Source organism: Mirounga angustirostris, unplaced genomic scaffold (assembly GCF_029215605.1).
Source record: "Mirounga angustirostris isolate CCGP_5_RB_7025 unplaced genomic scaffold, mMirAng1.0.hap1 SCAF_3, whole genome shotgun sequence".
NCBI lineage: Eukaryota > Metazoa > Chordata > Mammalia > Carnivora > Phocidae > Mirounga > Mirounga angustirostris.
The window spans coordinates 149517291-149535726 of NW_026991711.1; the positions used below are offsets into that span (position 1 = coordinate 149517291).

The 18436-nt window shown below is 35.7% G+C and overlaps 1 protein-coding gene across 5 annotated transcripts in view; it reads right to left on the reverse strand.

Moving 5' to 3' along the window:
• TFPI (tissue factor pathway inhibitor) overlaps positions 1–18436 on the reverse strand; it is a 64837-nt gene that overhangs the window by 45007 nt on the left and 1394 nt on the right. Inside the window, exon 2 of one of the 5 annotated variants that reach the window (XM_054506101.2) lies at positions 7629–7689. The exons of 3 other annotated variants lie outside the window; for them this stretch is intronic. The gene's annotated coding sequence lies outside the window, so the exon portion shown is untranslated. Of the gene's footprint in view, positions 1–7628; positions 7690–17104; positions 17229–18436 lie in introns of all 5 variants that reach the window. One more of the 5 variants, XM_054506100.2, reaches the window with a different exon arrangement.

The window sequence follows — 18436 nt, forward strand, 5'->3', positions numbered from 1 at the left end:
CCTTTTTTTCTCTTTCTCTTCTGTTTTTCCTTCCTTCCTTCCTTGTTCCTTCTACCCTCCGCTGCCACCCCCTTCCTTCTTTTCTGTTTTTTAGGTTTGTTTAGTGGTTAACAGAAGGAGTCTGGAGTGAAACTGTGTTATAGGCTCAGTTGTGTCCCCCTACAAATTCATATGTTGAAGTCTTAACCCCCAGTACTTCAGACTGTGCCGTATTTGGAGATAAGGCCTTTAAAGAGGTAATTGAGGACAAACTAGGTTGAGATGGGCCCTAATCCAATATGACTGGTGTCCTCATAAAAAAAAGAGGAAAAATTATGATACGGATACATACAAAGACTTACTACCTATAAGCCCAGAAGAGAAATCTCGAAGGAAATCAGTCTTTGTTGACACCTTGATCTCCAACTTCTAGGTTTCATAGCTGTGAGGAAATAAATTTTTATTGTTTAAGCTACCCAGTCAGTAGCACATTGTTATGGTAGCCCTGGCAAACTGGTACAGACTGTGAAACTTCAAATACCACTTCAGTAACTGACCAATTATCTGAATTTGATAGTACATTTATCTCCTCTTTGCCTCTGTTTACTCATCTATAAAATGGGTATTTTACCAGAACCTATCTCATTGGGTGTGAGGATTAAAGGGAATTAGATTAGATTACATTGTAAAGGAATTAGAATGGTGACTAGTTCAGTAAATTGTAGCTATTACAATTTATATCTGTAATTCTTGACAACGTGTTGGGTACACTGTAAAAATGGCAGCTCAATATGCATGGAGTTTATCCTTTCTTGAGAATATTATCTCAGACTCTTTGAAGGGCTAAAAAATAACTGAAAATATAGCACTGATTTGGGAAGAGTTTAGGGACAAACTGAGAGACATTTTTGTTCTAATTTGGTTAGGTATGGAAGCCAAGAATTGCTGGGCTACAAGTTATAAGGTAAGCAGTATAGATCTTAAGGTAAAGTGAATATTCTTCTAAGGATCACAGTCAGTTGGAGCTAGAAATATGTTGGCAATCTGGCTTTGGTGACTGAAAGAGAACTCAAAGGCAATGGCAATGGATACTGACAAGGATGGGAACTTACAGCAAGATTTAAAGAGCAAAAAACTCACAAAGAATGGAAGAGACCAATAGTAGGCTGGAATTACAGCATTAGATTTCCAATACCTCATTTTGGGAAAGGCCTAAAAAAACATGTGGACAGTCACTGATCTATCATTAATAACTCCTGTTATTTTGTCATTTTTTTAAAGATTTATTTATTTGAGAGAGAGAGAGCATACAAAGGGAGAGACAGAGGGAGAAGTGGACTCCCCCAAGTGGGCAGCCCGATGTGGGGCTTGATCCCAGGACCCCAGGATCATGACCCAAGCCAAAGGCAGATGCTCAACTGACTGAGCCACCCAGATGCCCCTTATTTTATCATCTTTAAATTAATCTGGAAAAATTACGTATTATGTTTACTTATATATCATCAGCATGGTGCTTAGGAAATTAAACTTCCTAGTTCAAATTTTCTTTTTCACATATTGCTGAACTTCTTTTTTGAAGTTTTACTATTAATTTCTGAGATCAATGCATACTTTGCTATGTCTAAAAGAAAGAAATTTCATTTTGGCTGCTTCTTTGTGGTGTACCAGTGAAAGACAGGAGAGACAAAATGTGACAACCAGAAAAGAGAAAAAAATAGCTTGAAGAATAATTCCAATTTTCTGCTCAGCAGTGCCTAATGTTGTTATCCTCCTAGTGTTTATTACTGCCATCCACTCAATTTGGCTGATCCCTGGGGGAGCTACCCTTCTGCCCACTAAAATCTTGAAGCCTGTTTTTATCTTTAACCTATGTGCTTCCTTGGCTGTTTCTCATTTTGGGTGAGTTTGTTGCACACTAACACTAAGGATAATGAATGAAGAAAGAAAAAAAATTAGGATAAAACTTATGGTGGGAAAGAGGAAAGATAAAAACCCCATAAGGATTCTAATAATTTTCTCTTTTCTCTTTAGGTTTTGAAGTTCATTTTTTTTTAGTAGTGTTTTCAATGGAAAATTTCCAAATATTCATAATGACTAGGGTCCGGAAATGGATTTTTGTTAAAAATTATTGTTAATAGGCTTCCAACTCTTATTCCTGAATGCAGAGTTTCTGAACTTGTATCATCTCAGTGAGAAGTTTGAGAGCCAGACTTTTCTCAGGAAGAGAGTATTTTTTGAATAAATACATTGTGGGAATTCAAATGTTTGGGCAGTTTCCCAAGAGAGGTCTAAGGCTGTGTAACTGCACATTTGTCACATACCAAATTCTAACAAGTCAGTCAGAGCCTTCTTTAACTCTTTATTAACTTCCCTCCAGGTCCCACATTCTTGGGACACTAAGTCATCATTATAAGCGTTATGTTGGCATTAGGATTATTTACCTATGAAATGAGATTAAAATAAAGATAAAATGTCATGAGGTTCTAACTATATGGAATATATACCACATTTATTTTAAGAAATGATACTAGAAGTACAAAGATATATCATTATAAAACATTATTTTTTGTAATGTTTTATCATTTTTTGAAGTGGTTTCTTATCTATTAGGTTTCTGTATCTTGACAATAATGCTGTACAGCCAATGGGACAGATATACTGGATTTATGTTAGAGATACGTGATTTATTTTCGAACATCATATGCCTAGATGACTAGTAAGTGACAGAGGCAGAGCTTGATCCTGGACTTTCCCAAAGCTTCCTTAAAATAAGCAAGACTTATGGGATAGACACTAAATCCAATTCAGGAAAATATAATTCAATATATTAATTACTTATATCTGTCTGTATTTGTCTTTGAAATATTATCTTTATTGTGAATCAGAGACTATGAGTAGGCAATATCACCAAAGGAACTACAGGGTAAAAATCAGTTTCTCTGATTTGCTAATCCTATAAGTACAATTCATTAACCAAAAGAAGTTTTTGCTGTGGTCATTATTATAATTTTTGATTTAGTGAGTTGTGTAAATGTTTTCTATTCCTGGTTTAAACTCTGTACTTCATTAGTGATTATATTTATTACTATATAAATACTTATACATCATTCTATCCATATATATGGGAAGTTTGTTTTTGACCCAAGCCTTAGCTTTTGACCCAAGCTCATTCTTGAAGGGCATATGGGAAGTTGGTTTTTGACCCAAGCCTTAGCTTTTGACCCAGGCACATTCTTTTTTTTTTTTTTAATTTATTTGAGAGAGAGAGAGAATGAGAGACAGAGAGCATGAGAGGGAGGAGGGTCAGAGGGAGAAGCAGACTCCCCGCCAAGCAGGGAGCCTGATGCGGGACTCGATCCCGGGACTCCAGGATCATGACCTGAGCCGAAGGCAGTCGCTTAACCAACTGAGCCACCCAGGCGCCCGACCCAGGCACATTCTTGAAGGACATAGGTCAAAGCCTTAAAAAACCTGGGGCGGGAGAGATCTATCTATCCCTTACACTTGAGAAGAGGACACAGAAGTTCACCCAGCAGTCAAAGACTGAATGAACAGAACAAGTCTACACAAGGGAACATCTAAAAAAGGTGCCTGAAAATCTATAAAGTATCAAATTTTCTTTTTTCCCCAAACTTTAGAGGAAATAGAAGCCACATCTACAAGCATAAAAAAAAAAATCTTGACCAAAGACCAAATTTGAAGGAGCACGTGGGTGGTTAAGTCAGTTGAGCTTCTAACTCTTGGTTTTGGCTCAGGTCATGAACTCAGGGTCCTGGGATCAAGCCCCATGTCAGGATGTACCACTCAGCAAGGAATCCACTTGTCCTTCTCCCTCTATCCCTCTGCCCCTCCTCTCTCTCTCTTTCTCTCTCAAATAAATAAATAAAATCTTTAAAAAGAGAGAGAGAGAGGTGTGTATGATATATAATATTATTGGAAGTGGAGGTGGGGAGAAGTGGCCTGATTTGTGAGGAAAATAAAAAGTAAATTCAAGATAATTTGATGATTAAAATTACATGGAAGGTGAGGAAGAGAGAAGAATCAAGGACAGCTACAGTTCCTGCTTTAACAAAGGGGTCAATGGATGGTTCCAGGCAATGAGTTGAGAAGCCTAAGAAAAGGAGCATGTTGCTTTAGGAAGGTGATGAATTCCATGTGAGGCAGTTTGAGTTTGAAGTATTTGTAAGACATTCATTGGAGCCATGAAATAAGAAACCCGATATGTAGATGTGGAGCTCAGGGCAGATATCTCTGCTAGAGATAGAAATGTGAGAATCAAAGTATAAATGATAATTACTTCTGTGGAGTGGATGAAATTGATTTAACAAGTACTTGTATAGCATTTGCTATGGAGCAGGCATTCTTCTTCTAAGTGTTTTTATAAACTTTAGTTTATGTAATCTGTGACTCTATGAGGTGAGTGTGAAGGTTGGAAAGGAATACCTAGAACTAAAGTCCAAAGAATGAGGATGAGGAAAAAAGATCTGAGAAGATGACTAAGAAATAGCCAGGGAAGCAGGAGGAAACCTGGCAAGCTATAGTGGCATGAGCGTTAAGGGAAGTGGACACTTCAAGAAATTATTGCAAGTTGACAATGTCTAAAGCACAAAAGGTTCAAAGGAAGGCAAGAGCTAAAAAAACATGCATGGGGTTTAGTGACAATGACATTGTCACCACCCTTGCAAAATTACAAGATTTAGTACAGTGGTGTGGGCGGCAGCAGGTAAACTATTGAAGGAACTGGAACAGAGGCTGTGAAAACAGCAAGTTAGGATATCATTTTATAAGTGTATCCTGAAAAATAAGAGAGAGCATTTTAAGGGAAACTTTTGTGGAGGGTATAGTTTTATGTTTCTGCCATTAGAGAGAGGGAGACAAAAGCTAAAACAAAAATAAAATGAATAGAGGGGCACCTGGGTGTCTCAGTTGGTTATGCGCCCAACTCTTGATTTCAGCTCAGGTCATAATCTCAGAGTCCTGGGATTGAGCCCCACATCAGGCTCCACGCTCAGTGGGGAGTCTGCTAGGGATTCTCTCTCTCTCTCTCTCTCTCCCCCTCTCCCTCTCCCTCTGCCCCTCCCCCCGCTCCCACACATGCTCTCTCTCTTTCTAAAATAAATAAATAATTTTTTGAAAAAAATAAAAATAAAATGAATAGAGGATCCTGGCCAACAGGTGAAGAGGGTCTAACTTCGGCCTGAAGAAAAGAGTATATTCCATTAAAACAAGAGGTTTTCTTTTTTCAGATGGGGGTGGATAGAGGGATATGATACATTTTCGGGTATGTGCATGTACATGTGTGTGTTTTGTGAGAGAGTTGTTGAGACCAAGTAGAAAGTAGATCTTCTTGCTGTGATTCAATATTCTAGGTGAATAAGAGGCTGAGATTGTTCAAAATGTCAAGAAGCAGTGGACTTTTAAAAATGTGAGGGTTTGGGGCGCCTGGGTGGCTCAGTTGGTTAAGCGACTGCCTTCGGCTCAGGTCATGATCCTGGAGTCCCGGGATCGAGTCCCACATCGGGCTCCCTGCTCGGCAGGGAGTCTGCTTCTCCCTCTGACCCTCCTCCCTCTCATGCTCTCTGTCTCTCATTCTCTCTGTCTCAAATAAATAAATTTAAAAAATCTTTAAAAAAAAATGTGAGGGTTTGATATTTTCTCTAGATGAAATAAAAGGAGATATTGAAAATTTCTTATTAAAAGATTTATGGGCTTCTGGAAATCAAAATTATAAATTCATAATAATTTGTGCCTTCAAAAATCAGTGCTCCTTCTCTCCAGATATAAAATTAAGCTTTTGAAGGATTCAGAGTTGGATTTTATCAATTGGACAGACGTAAAAGACAAAAAGGGCAAGACTTTGAGTGTTGGCAAGAGGAAATATATAAGTGGTTTGTTATTTAATCATCAAATAATTATTCCTGCATGTGTACATTCTTTGTTCAAAAATGTAGATGATATGTTAAGTGAGCAATATCACACACTTGGAAATTTAAATATATGAAAATGGCTAAATGCAAACTCATGCTTATTTTAGCATAAAGATGTTACATTTTTAATATAGATATGCAACATCATGACAATTATTAGATATGGCAGCACATCCATCTACCAGATATAGTATTACACAAAGTTAAATTAGTAATGATAATGAGTAGAAGATAAAGTGGGGAATAATCATGGTAATGTGAATTTTAAAAGCTGAATACAAAAATATATGTCTATTTTAAGGTAAACTAAGTAAAAATTGTTCATGCAGAAAAATATGTTTTAATAAGGGAGGATACATTAGGCCAGTGAGATTATGGATCTATTTTTGAACTTTTTTTTAAAGATTTATTTATTTATTTTAGAGAGAGAGAGTCATGTACATGAGCAGGGGAAGGGTCTGTGGGAGAGGGAGAGAAGCAGACTCCCAGCTGAGCAAGGTGCCTGACGCAACGTGGGGCTTGATCTCACGACCCCGAGATCATGACCTGAGTTGAAATCAAGAGTGGGATGCTCAACTGACTGAGCCACCCAGGCGCCCCATATTTTTGAACTTTTTAAACTGTTGTTTCAGTTATCTTGTTTGTTTGCATACTGAACAACCATTCCTTACCACTTTTGGTTGATACTACTGACCTCAATATGTTCATAAATCCAGTTCTCAGGGAAAGATAGCCTATGTCTGCCCCAGGAATAAATGTATAAATAATGAACTCTTCATTAATCCACATTAATCGGTGATTCCATTTCCCTTACAGTGATTGGTTTAATTATTTCAGTATGATAAATCTCTGGCCAGTGATATGAGAAAGAAAGTATGCTATTTTCCAGGGCTGGGGATGGGGTACTTTTGCAAAAGATCCTTGCTCTAAATGGAGTCACATGGGAAAGGCCACACGATGTCCCTGTTCATTTGTCTTTATATGATGCCTATGGCTGAAGCAACCATCTTGTAATATTGAGAATTCCCTGAAATAAAAACTACCTGCTAGGGTCGCCTGGGTGGCTCTGTTGGTTAGGTGTCTGCCTTCGGCTCAGGTCATGATCCCAGAGTCCTGTGATTGAGGCCCACCTCAAGCTTCCTGCTCAGCGGGGAGTCTGCTTCTCCCACTCCCTCTCCCTCTGCCCCGCCCCCGGCTTGTGCTCTCTTTCTCTCTCAAATAAAAAAATAAAATCTTAAGAAAAAACTACTTGCTATAAATGATGGAAATAAAATGACAGAAGAACCTAGATTTGCTAACAAGTCTTGAAGCATATTACCTCTGTGCTTTGTAGTAGTAAGACAATATAATGAGCTAAGTAGCCTTATTATTTAAGCTAGTGGTGCTGTGGTTTTGTCCTACCACCAGTCAAATGTAACCTAACTGGCAGTTATTTTTCTGTTTTTACTGTTTCACCAGTTTCACAAACTGGTTATTAATCAATTTGTTTCAATTGCTTTTGATTGAAGGATGCTTAGGAGATGAGAAAATAATACCAATACTACAAAGCCCAGGTCAGAATCCCCTTTTCTTATCATTAAAACTGTTTTGACATTAAAATAATGCCTGATGTTTTGCTATACAAGAGTCAAAGTTTTAAGGTTTTTTTAAAAAAGTTTTAGTGTCTTTTATTTTTTTATGTTTTAAAATAATCTCTCCACCCATCGCGGGACTCAAACTCACCACCCTGAGATCAAGAGTTGCGTGGTCTTCTCAGTCTACTGACTGAGCCAGCCAGGAACCCCTAAAAGAGTCAAATTTTTAGATTATGTTTTAGAAGTATATGCAGAGTAAAGATAAAATATGGGAAACAAGGAAGCAAAACATTCTGATTTGGTAAGTAAATTCATATTAGAAACAGAGTGGTTCAAAAATAAAACAAAATCAAAACAACAAAAACCTCCTGAAATAATTGCAGGCTATTGACTCCACTTATGTTTACCTAAAGATTGGCCAATCCTCTAGGAAAACATCTCTTAAGTCTGGCTCTTATTACAGGAAGTCATATTTCCGGAGAATTGTGTAATGTGAAATTTCCTAATGTTAGTTAATAGGTCAAATCATAACATTTATCAGTATTTTAGATTGTGACAGTCTCATTGATAAAAAGCTTTGCTACTCTCTTTCTTTTACATTCAGGAGCAGTTGTCAGATATGATTTTATAAAGTTTCTTCTAAGAATAATACATTAAAAGCTGTTCACCATGTAGGCCTAACTTCTTGTCATTTATAATGTAAGAAATAAAAGTAAAGAAAATCCCATAGAAAGGAAATGGTGACACCCAGGGAGAAAGAGTGAATATCTTCATGTTGCAAACAAATAGCATACATGTGTTAACGATTTATTTAAAAAAGAATAAACAAAAACTGAAGTGGAGAACATAGAGATACAACTATATACAGTTAGAGAAAAAAGAAACCATAAGGATAAGCATTTTTTAATAACACTGAATCCCAGAAACAGATTTTTTCCCCAAATTCTTACATTTGCAAATTGGCAGAACTTCAATTCAAACATAGGAATTGTGACCATTCAAGGAAAAGGCAACTTCACTTTCTATTCTCACAAGAAAGACCCACTGTTCTTGCAAATAGCTTCCTCTTTTTTTCCCCTAAAGTGTTTTTCAGATTATTTACAATCTCTAGAAAACAACATGCATCAAATTTTAACTAGGGGATTTTTATTCTCTGTTTTGGGCCTAAGTCCTGTAAGTAAAATAAGTCAAGAAGAAACTCATCAGTTAAAATAATTTAAAAAAATTTTAGGGGCGCCTGGGTCGCTCAGTCGGTTAAGCGTCTGCCTTCAGCTCAAGTCTTAATCCCAGGGTCCTGGGATCAAGTCCCACATCGAGGGGGGGGGGTCCCTGCTCAGCAGGGAGCCTGCTTCTCCCTCTCCTTCTGCCTGCGGCTCCCCCTGCTTGTGCTCTCTCTGCCCCCCAGCAAATAAATAAAATCTTAAAAAATATTTTTAATTTTGTGTGTATATTTTTAAAAAGGAAAAACAATATCCCTCTAAACAATAATAAGAAATATTACTTCTTATTGCTAGTCAAGAGAGAATAGAGACCCGGAAGTAGAGAAGGAAAATTAAGAAGCGATGGGAGGGAAGGAGGAGAATAAAGAGATAATTAAAAGTTATGAATATGGAAAATGTAAATATGTAAAAATATTTCTAAAAATCCTTAAAGTCTGAAGAGAATGTGATAGAGATCTCTTAATACTAAAACTACAGCAGTCAAAGGGAAACCAGGTAGAAACACATAATAAAGGAAATAATGACAACTACCAAAGATTCTTGATGATATATTTACCCATAATCACCAAAAGTCTTTTAGAAAAATATTCATAGAATAATTTCTCTAGGTTTTACAGTTAAATTTGTAAGACATTTTTTTTTTTCAAAAGAAGGCGGCATTCATTTCTTTGAGTTCATCTTTCCTCATCACAGTGACTCTGATTCCCATACTAACCCAGTTTAGTTAAAAGCAAAGCTTGTCATGGCATACTGCTTTCATTTCTTTTCTTTAAGGGGAAAAAAACAAATAAAGTTAATGTTCTATATCTAAACCAAAATCGAGGTTTCTGAGAATTCAATTCTGTTCAACTATTAATGCTAATATCTCCAAATAGAAGTAAATGGAAAAGTCCATCGTCTCTCATGGTTTGTCTCCCAAACAAACTGAGGGTTCTAGAGGGGAGGGGGGTGGGAGGATGGGTTAGCCTGGTGATGGGTATTAAAGAGGGCACATTCTGCATGGAGCACTGGGTGTTATGCACAAACAATGAATCGTGGAACACTACATCAAAAACTAATGATGTAATGTATGGTGATTAACATAACAATAAAAAAAATTTTTTTTAAAGTAAATGGAAAAAACACAAACGAATACTGTAAACTTAGGTGTGAGGAGACAGAAAAGAACTAAATATATTAACTGTGGCTTTCTCTATTATTAGTAGTATCCATATTAAAGAAGAGAACGATATAGAAAAATCTATGGTTGCTTCTATTTTTCCTACTGTTTGTATTTGTTTTTCTAGGTACCCATTTTAGAGTAAGATAGGAAAATGGCATTGCAGACCTTGCTTCTCTATGTCTGTTTATCTATTATCTTTTGGTTATATAACTAATTTATTAATTCTAATGAATCTATCATCTTTTGGTTATACAAATCATTTATTCTTTTTTTTTTAAGATTTTATTTATTTATTTAGAGAGACAGAGAGAGCGTGAGTGGGGAGGGGCAAAGGGAAAACGAGAGAGAATCTCAAGCAGACTCCACGCTGAGCACAGAGACTGACATGGGGCTTCACCTCACAACACTGAGATCACAACCTGAACCAAAATCAAGAATCAGACACTTAACCAACTGAGACAACCTGGCGCCCCAATTATTTATTAAATCTAATGATTCTATTAACTCATATTGAAGATGACATCTATGGGCAGGGGTTTATGAACTTTGGAAAGACATAGAAAGACAGTTGGGACCATTCAAATTAGAACTGTAATTCATAGCTAATGGAAATCAGGTTGATATGACCTTTTCTTATTTCAAGAATCAAAGTCAGGTCAATTTTCTTATTTCCCCTCAAAGTCTGTTGCAGATTTTGTCTCTGTTTAGACAAAATATTAGAGTCTTCTCAATTTTCTGCTTCTGATGATCTCAATTTATATGAAAAAAGGAGAGCAAAATGTTAGCCCACTTACGATGCAGGGGCCCAGAGCAGACTGCCCCAAGATGGGCCACTTTGGCATGATTCTGAGCTGAAGGCAGTCAACACCCTAAGGGCTCAAGAAAAACTTTTGTCATCCCTTAACTACATAGAAGAATCTAAATTGGGGGTCTTTCCCAGAATGAAGGTTATTAGCAGAGATAAATTTTATCCTGAGTGATCTATCTGTATGACAGGACAAATATCTAATTACCAAACATCTGTTCTTCTTCTTATTGTTCTGTGAATTGCATTCCTTTCCTCTGAAGTCTGAGACCTCTACCCCCTTCTTAGTTCAGAATGACATATAAACCTCATTTTGCCCTGACCATCTTTGGAATTTCCATGTCTGTGTGGATTCCCCACATGTATGATATTAAATTTGATTTCTCCTGTTAATCTGTCTCATGTCAATTTGATTCTAAGTCCAGCTAGAAGGGCCTTTGAAGAGGACAGGAAGCAAGTATCTCTTGTTCTGACTGGAAAAGTGTTATAGTTCCAAAAATTATCTAAAGTTTTTATCCTTAGGTATAATAAACATGATGAACCAATAATGATAAATTTTCTCATTCTTCAGTGGGTTAAACTGCTGGTGAAATAAGTCCTAATGTGAAAAAATTCTATAATTTATGATTGTGCTCTAATGAAAAGTATCTGGAGGAGTGTGAGCTTAGTCAAGATTGGAACTGCAGGGGCACGTGGGTGGTTCAGTTTGTTAAGCGTCTGCTTTCTGCTCAGGTCATGATCCCAGGATCCTGAGATGGAGTCCCACATAGGGCTCCCTGCTCAGTGGGGAGTCTGCTTCTCCCTCTCCCTCTGCTCCTCCCCACCATTCATGCTCTTTCTCTCTCTCTCAAATAAATAAACTAAATATTTTTTAAAAATTAAATAAAAAAAGATTGGAACTGCAGTTGTTGGTGACTGTACCCATATGTTTAGATGACATCCTGAGTTCAACTTCCCTGAATCATTGCTGTAAAGGAACAGGGAGCCCCCAGGGAGCTGAGTCATGGACTTCCAGGAATCATTAGCATGTTGATCTTCAGCTACTTCCATTCAAGACTATAAAATGTCAGACCCATAAAAGAATAAGAACTATGGGCCAGAGAATGAAAGGCGATGGTGCCACTTCCTTTTTTACTCAGAGCATCCAACAAATAGTTTTTTTTTTTCTTGGCTTCTTACAATGAATGCTCATTATTTTACATTTTTATAAAGACGAGTTAGTTTGTCCAAATTGTCATTTCTTTTTTCCTATCCAAATTCAATCTACTACATACTCATATAATCAGGAATCAGATAATATCTTCTTGTAAATGCCCTACTTAATTCCTTTGATTGTAATTTTCTAAGAATGGAGAACAGAGTTTTGATTTTTTGGTAAGCTACTTTAAATCTTAATAATTAAATTCATTTATACATTATTAAAATGTATGACATTGCATACTTTTTGTATCATGCAAAGGATCTAATATATAAAAAGCATATAGTGGGACACCTGGGTGGTTTAGTCGGTAAGCATCTGCCTTCAGCTCAGGTCATGATCCCAGGGTCCTGGGATGAGTCCTGCATCAAGCTCCTTGCTCAGCTGGGAGTCTGCTTCTCTCTCTGCGTGCTGCTCCCCCTGCTTGTGCACTCTAGCTCTCTCTCTCTGACAAATAAATAAATAAAATCTAATAAATAAATAAATAAAAAGCATATAGTTAATGCTCAGCTTTGAAGATATTAAAAATTGAATGTGCTTATTCAAGTGTAATGATAGAACTGAAAGTGATCTTAAAATGATTTAATTTCTTCTTTAGCTCCTCAAAAAGATCTTTTCTCAAAGATTTGTTTTTCATGGGATAACTTTATATGGCTTATCTCACACAAAAACTTTATAAAGAGGGGCACCTGGCTGTCTCAGGTGATAGTCCATGCCACTCTTGATATCAGGGTTCTAAGTTTGAGCCCTGTTGGATATAGAGATTGCTTAAAAATAAAAATCTTTAAAAAAAACTTTATAAAGATAACTTCTTTATTTTGCCTTCTCCAGGACATATTACTACTTGATACTCCTTTTGATCCTAACTCTACATACTGTTTTCTTTAGATATTTAATCACATCTCAGATATATCCTTCATGGTGATATGTAGGCTCCTGAGGGAAACTACAGACTTCTTTCTAAAATACAAATACACATGTGCACAGATATTTTTTTCACATACATTTATGAAGACCATCCATGGATGTTCACTCATTCTTGTCTTTTTAAGTGAGGCATCCAGTAACTATTACAAGGATAGATGGTCACTTGTATCTCCTTCCTGAATACGGAGATGATAATATGGAATGCAGTAAGTGGTAATGGGAAGAGTAATGTTGATAAAACAATGAAATGGCAAACGATCATTTCAGGGACCTTTAACTTTTTAAAGGGCTTTAATTAATTAATGCAGACCTAAAATGGCTTTAAAGAAGCTGACCACAAATAGAAAAAAAAAAAAAAAAAAAACTCTCTTGCCATGTGATTTGAGGCTAATCTAAATTCTCCTTCATTAAACATCTTTCCTCAGTTGATACATTCATCAGGATTTCCTTAAGAGAAAACATACAAAACATACAAAAAGAGGTTAATCCTGGGAAGTCTGGAACCAGAAAGAATAAAATTATTGGCACCCAAAGAAGGGCCTAGCCATTTCTAGGAAAAACTGCCTCTCTCACAATTTTTTGTTAAACCACATTTTTTTTTTTAAAGATTTTCTTTATTTATTTGACAGAGAGACACACAGCAAAAGAGGGAACACAAGCAGGGGGAGTGGGAGAGGGAGAAGCAGGCTTCCCATGGAGCAGGAAGCCCGATGCAGGGCTCGATCCCAGGACCCTGGGATCATGACCTGAGCGGAAGGCAGACGCTTAACGACTGAGCCACCCAGGCGCCTCTTGTTAAACCACGTTAACATCAGGATGTGGATATATAATGATTTCTCATTGTGTACCAGTTTCCTTTTCTCATAGACTGAACAACCTTGCTAAATGAGATTAAAACCACAGAACTCAAACAAGATGTGTAGAAACTCGAATAATGTACACGCTCTTGTAGGTGATTATAAAATCAAATTCTAATGCTAAATAAATATAGTCTACAATATTTATCATTTGGGTTATGTTTGCTTCAACTGGTATAAATAATTGAGCTGTGAGGTAACTTTAAACATCCTAATTAATATACATGTAATTGGAGTCATGGAAAGAGAGGAGTGTGCCTAAGAAGGAAATGTGCATCAGATGGAAATGTGGATCTATACAAAGGAATGAAGATGCCAGAGGATGTAACTACATGGGCAAATATAAAAGATTTTTTTAACATTTAAATCTGTTTAAAAGATAATTACCTCACCAATTTTGACAAATATATACTAATATGTTAGTAAAAGGAGTTTGGAAAATATGGCTAGTCTTTCTAGCTTCATAAATTTTCTGTAAATCTAAATGTATTTAATTAAAAAGTTTATTTTAAAAAAGATAACTCACTGAAACCAGAATAATGACATTGTAGTGTGTTACTAATAACATATATGGAAACAAAATGTATGACAACAATAGCACAAAGGCCAGGGAAGGGAAAGTAGAAGTATACTGTTTGAAATTTCTTATACTATAAGAGAAACGGCTTAATATCTCTCGAAAGTAGACTGGGATATATCAAAGCTGTATATTCTAAGCCCCCAAACAACCACTAAAGTAAAAAGAATGATAGCAAATAAACCAACAGGGATAAAATATTATCATACATAGTACTAAATTCAAAAGAAGACCCCAAATAAGTAAAAAAGAAAACAAAAATAGATAGGACCAATAGAACAACAGCTAAATGCGAGACTTAAATTCAAACATATCAATTATCATATCAAATGTAAATGTTTTAATTTAAAGGCAAATATTGTCTGGGGTGCCTGGATGGCTCAGTCAGTTAAGCATCCCACTCTTGATTTCGGCTGGGGTCGTGATCTCAGGGCCATGGAATCAAGCTCTGTCTTGGGCTCTACACTTAGGAAAGTCTGCCTCTCTCTCTTTCTCTCTCCCTCTGCCCCTTCCCCTGCTGGAGCACATGCACACTCTCTCAAATAAAGAAAATCTTAAAAAATAATAATAATAAAGGCAAATATTGCCTGATTGAATAAAACATCAAGATCAAGCTATCTGTTGCCTAAAAGCTCATTTTATATACAAACACACAAGTTAAAAGTTCAAAGACCTTGTTATAGACTGATAAAAGAATAGATAAGGTACAAATTACTCACGTCAAGAAATAGAGGTTTCACATCACTGTAGATTCTAGTATAAGTTAATATTATAAATAACTTTATGCCTATAAATTTGAAAACTTAGATAAAAGGACCAATTTCTTGAAAGACATAAACTACCAAAGCTCACTCAAGAAGAAATAGATAATCTGAATAGCCCTATAATTATTTTTTAAAAATTGAATTTTATAATTACAAACCTTTCTACAAAGAAAACTTCAGTCCCAGATGGTTTCACTGGTGAATTCCACCAAACATTTAAAGAAGAAATAATATGAATTTTACATTAACTACTCCAGAAAATTTAACAGAAGGGAGGGAATACTTGCCAACTCAATCTGTGAGGCCCAAATTACCCTGGTACTAAAACTAAAAAAGATAACATGACTAAAAAAATTAGCCTTCAGTACAGCCATATTAGGTAAAAATATGTTCCTATTTTCATCAGGAAATAAAACAGGAAGAATCTATTTTGATTTTTAAAACTTCAGGTATCAAACATGATAATATGTGTACTTTTATTCTATTGAGAAAATGTAAAGGGAGTATTATTAGGAATCTAGAATTCTTCAAACTGAATTCTTACTAATAGTTTTCTTTTACTATTTTCTATTGTAGTAGATACACCATGAAATATGCTATTTTAACCATTTTTAAGTGTACAACTCTGTGGCATTAATTCCATTCACAATGCTGTACAATCATCACCACTACCTATTTCTGAAATTTCTCATCACCCCAAACAGAAATTCTGTATGCATTAAGCAATAATGATGAATGGTGATTCATCCCTTCTTCTAGATGCTGGTAACCTCTAATATACTCTCTGGCTCTGTGAACTTGTCTATTCTGGATACACACATGGAATTATACACTGTATGTTCTTCTCTGTCTGGCTTATTTCACCTAGCATAATGTTTTCAGGGTTCATTCATATAGCATGAATCAGAAATTTATTCCTTTTGTTTTCATGTATATTTGAAAATAGTTGGCACAAAAAGAGCAAGAGTAGGCATATGATATTTTGATATAATCATTTTGATTCATTTTCTAAGATACTTTCAGTTTTCCTAAATGAACTTTAAAAATATCAAAATTTTGCAACAAACACTATTATTCTGAAGACTCAACCTGTTACCAAGATTTACTCCATTTCTAAGCCTTGTGGAATGAGGAATGAGGTGAAGCTTAGAGATGGGTTATTATGGGGTTCAAGGATAGGTTAGACATTGATAAGAATCATGAACAAGAGAGATAAACAGATTGACAGCAGAGTGGTGGTGCTGAGGGTGTGATACAGTTGAAGTGTATCCGTGGCACATTATGCTTGGTGATAAAAACACTACATTTTATTAGTGCCATATTGATTGATACTTTCACATTTCTGATGTTGAAATAGCCTAATCAACAACATATAATATTTATTCAGTCTAGAGAGAATGCTACCATTACATTTTGATTTGGGAATTCCTTGCAATAAGTCCATGTCACCTCAGGAAACTGGCCCACCAGACAGAACAATTGGGATAGAAATATTGCATCACTGAGACTTCTACTATGGACCATGGTGTCCTTTTACTCTTTTGTTTTTAAAATAAATTTAAAATGTGTTTGTTCCAACTGAGAGAGAACATAGAATCCCAAAGGAAGGCCTGAAAAGAGATGAATAGAGCAGATTTGACATGGGTCCAGTGGTTTTTGTTATTAGTTCTGGAAAGAAAAATTGTGGAAAAGACTAGGTCACCCTCAACCTTTTGGTAGTTGAATCTTTTTTTTTTTTCTCCCCAAAGATTTTATCTATTTATTTGAGAGAGAAAAAGCGAGAGAGATAACAGAGGGAGAGGGAGAAGCAGACTGTTGACTGAGCAGAGAGCCCAATGCGGGGCTCAATCCCAGGATCCTGAGATCATGACCTGAGCTGAAGGCAGCCACTTAACAGACTGAGCCACCCAGGTGCCCCTTGGTAGTTGAATCTTAAGCTCTGGTTCTACATGATACTTGCCACTTGGAAAAGGAAGTAAAAACAAGGAAAGAAGAGTAATGGGAAGACTGGGCTCCTGGAAATGATATATCACACCAAGAAACCAGTCATTGAGGATCTCAGAGACCCAATAGAGATGGTCTAGCATGAACGAACTTTATGGAATAACTTGTACCTTTTCTTCATTTTGTTGAGATTTAATATTCAGAATCAAGGACTTCATTAGTTACTCGATTTCTTGAATTCAGATTTCTCCAAAGCACAAAACAATCAGAAGGAATTATAGTATTGGTATATTTCTATAAAAAGTAAAATGCATTTAAGAATATTTTTGTAAACTAATTTCCCAAGTTAAATATTTTAGATGGAAAACAGAAAAGGGAGGGGGCTGGAGACAGCCTTTATTGAAATAGGTGAATTAGATAATAGTACAGGTCTTCGATCATGTCTACATAGCAAAAATAAATTGGTAATACAATTAATTTATTTTAACCAATATTATCATTCAACTTATCCAATGTATACTAATAAATATTTTTGAAAACTCTGTTCTAGGTACTTCCCTTCCTTTTTCATATTGTCTTTCCTGCCCTTTACTTTTTTACTTTGCATTTTTTTTTCTGCTAATTAGGTAGTGATAGGAGGTGAAATCTGTCTTAAAAGTTTGTGACACTGAACTTAAACCAACCATTTCTGAAGAATATATAAATATAGCACATTTACTATTTGGTTAGTTGCTATGTATTCTGGGAATAAGTAAAGCCTTTGGAACTTGGTCTTTTCTTCCAGTAGTTAGTCATCTTGTCCAATTATCTTTTGAATTTGAATAATACAGATAACAAAGATCAGGAAATTAATTCTGAAGAAAAGAGTAAATTAATGTTATGAAAACTGTAATTTAATACAAAAACAATTTTCCACTACATAATTTTATCTTTTAATTTAGCAAAAATGTTTATAAAAGAAGCTTCTAGTCAAAATAGTTGTATGACCAACATGCAAGTGAAGCCCTAGAGTTACAGACAGTCAATCAGACCAGCAAGCACTAACTGAGGGCATAATTCATTTGGACAGGAGCCACATTTCCCAGAGGGATGTTGATCTAGTCATTGGAGGTAAAACAAATTCTTAAATATATCAGACTATACCTTTAAAAAAAACAAAACAAAACAAAATTTGTGCCATTCAGCACACCTATAGAAAGAGGAACCAAATAGTAATGGGTATGTCATTAAAATTCTCCAACAAGATTCTATGGTCAGTCACCTAAAGACAAATTTGGTTTCCCAGTATAACTATTCAAATTGTTAAAAGTATTTTAAAGTTTTGGTTTTATGTCTATAATGTTAATTATCTGTATGTACATTAATATTTTTAATCTCTGTTGATCCCTATGAATATTTTATATCATTTTTATTAACCCATAGTCTCCAAATTAAATTGCATACTCCAACACATTTTCAAAGACATTATTCACTTTTTAGTTTAAAGATAAGATGAGATACAG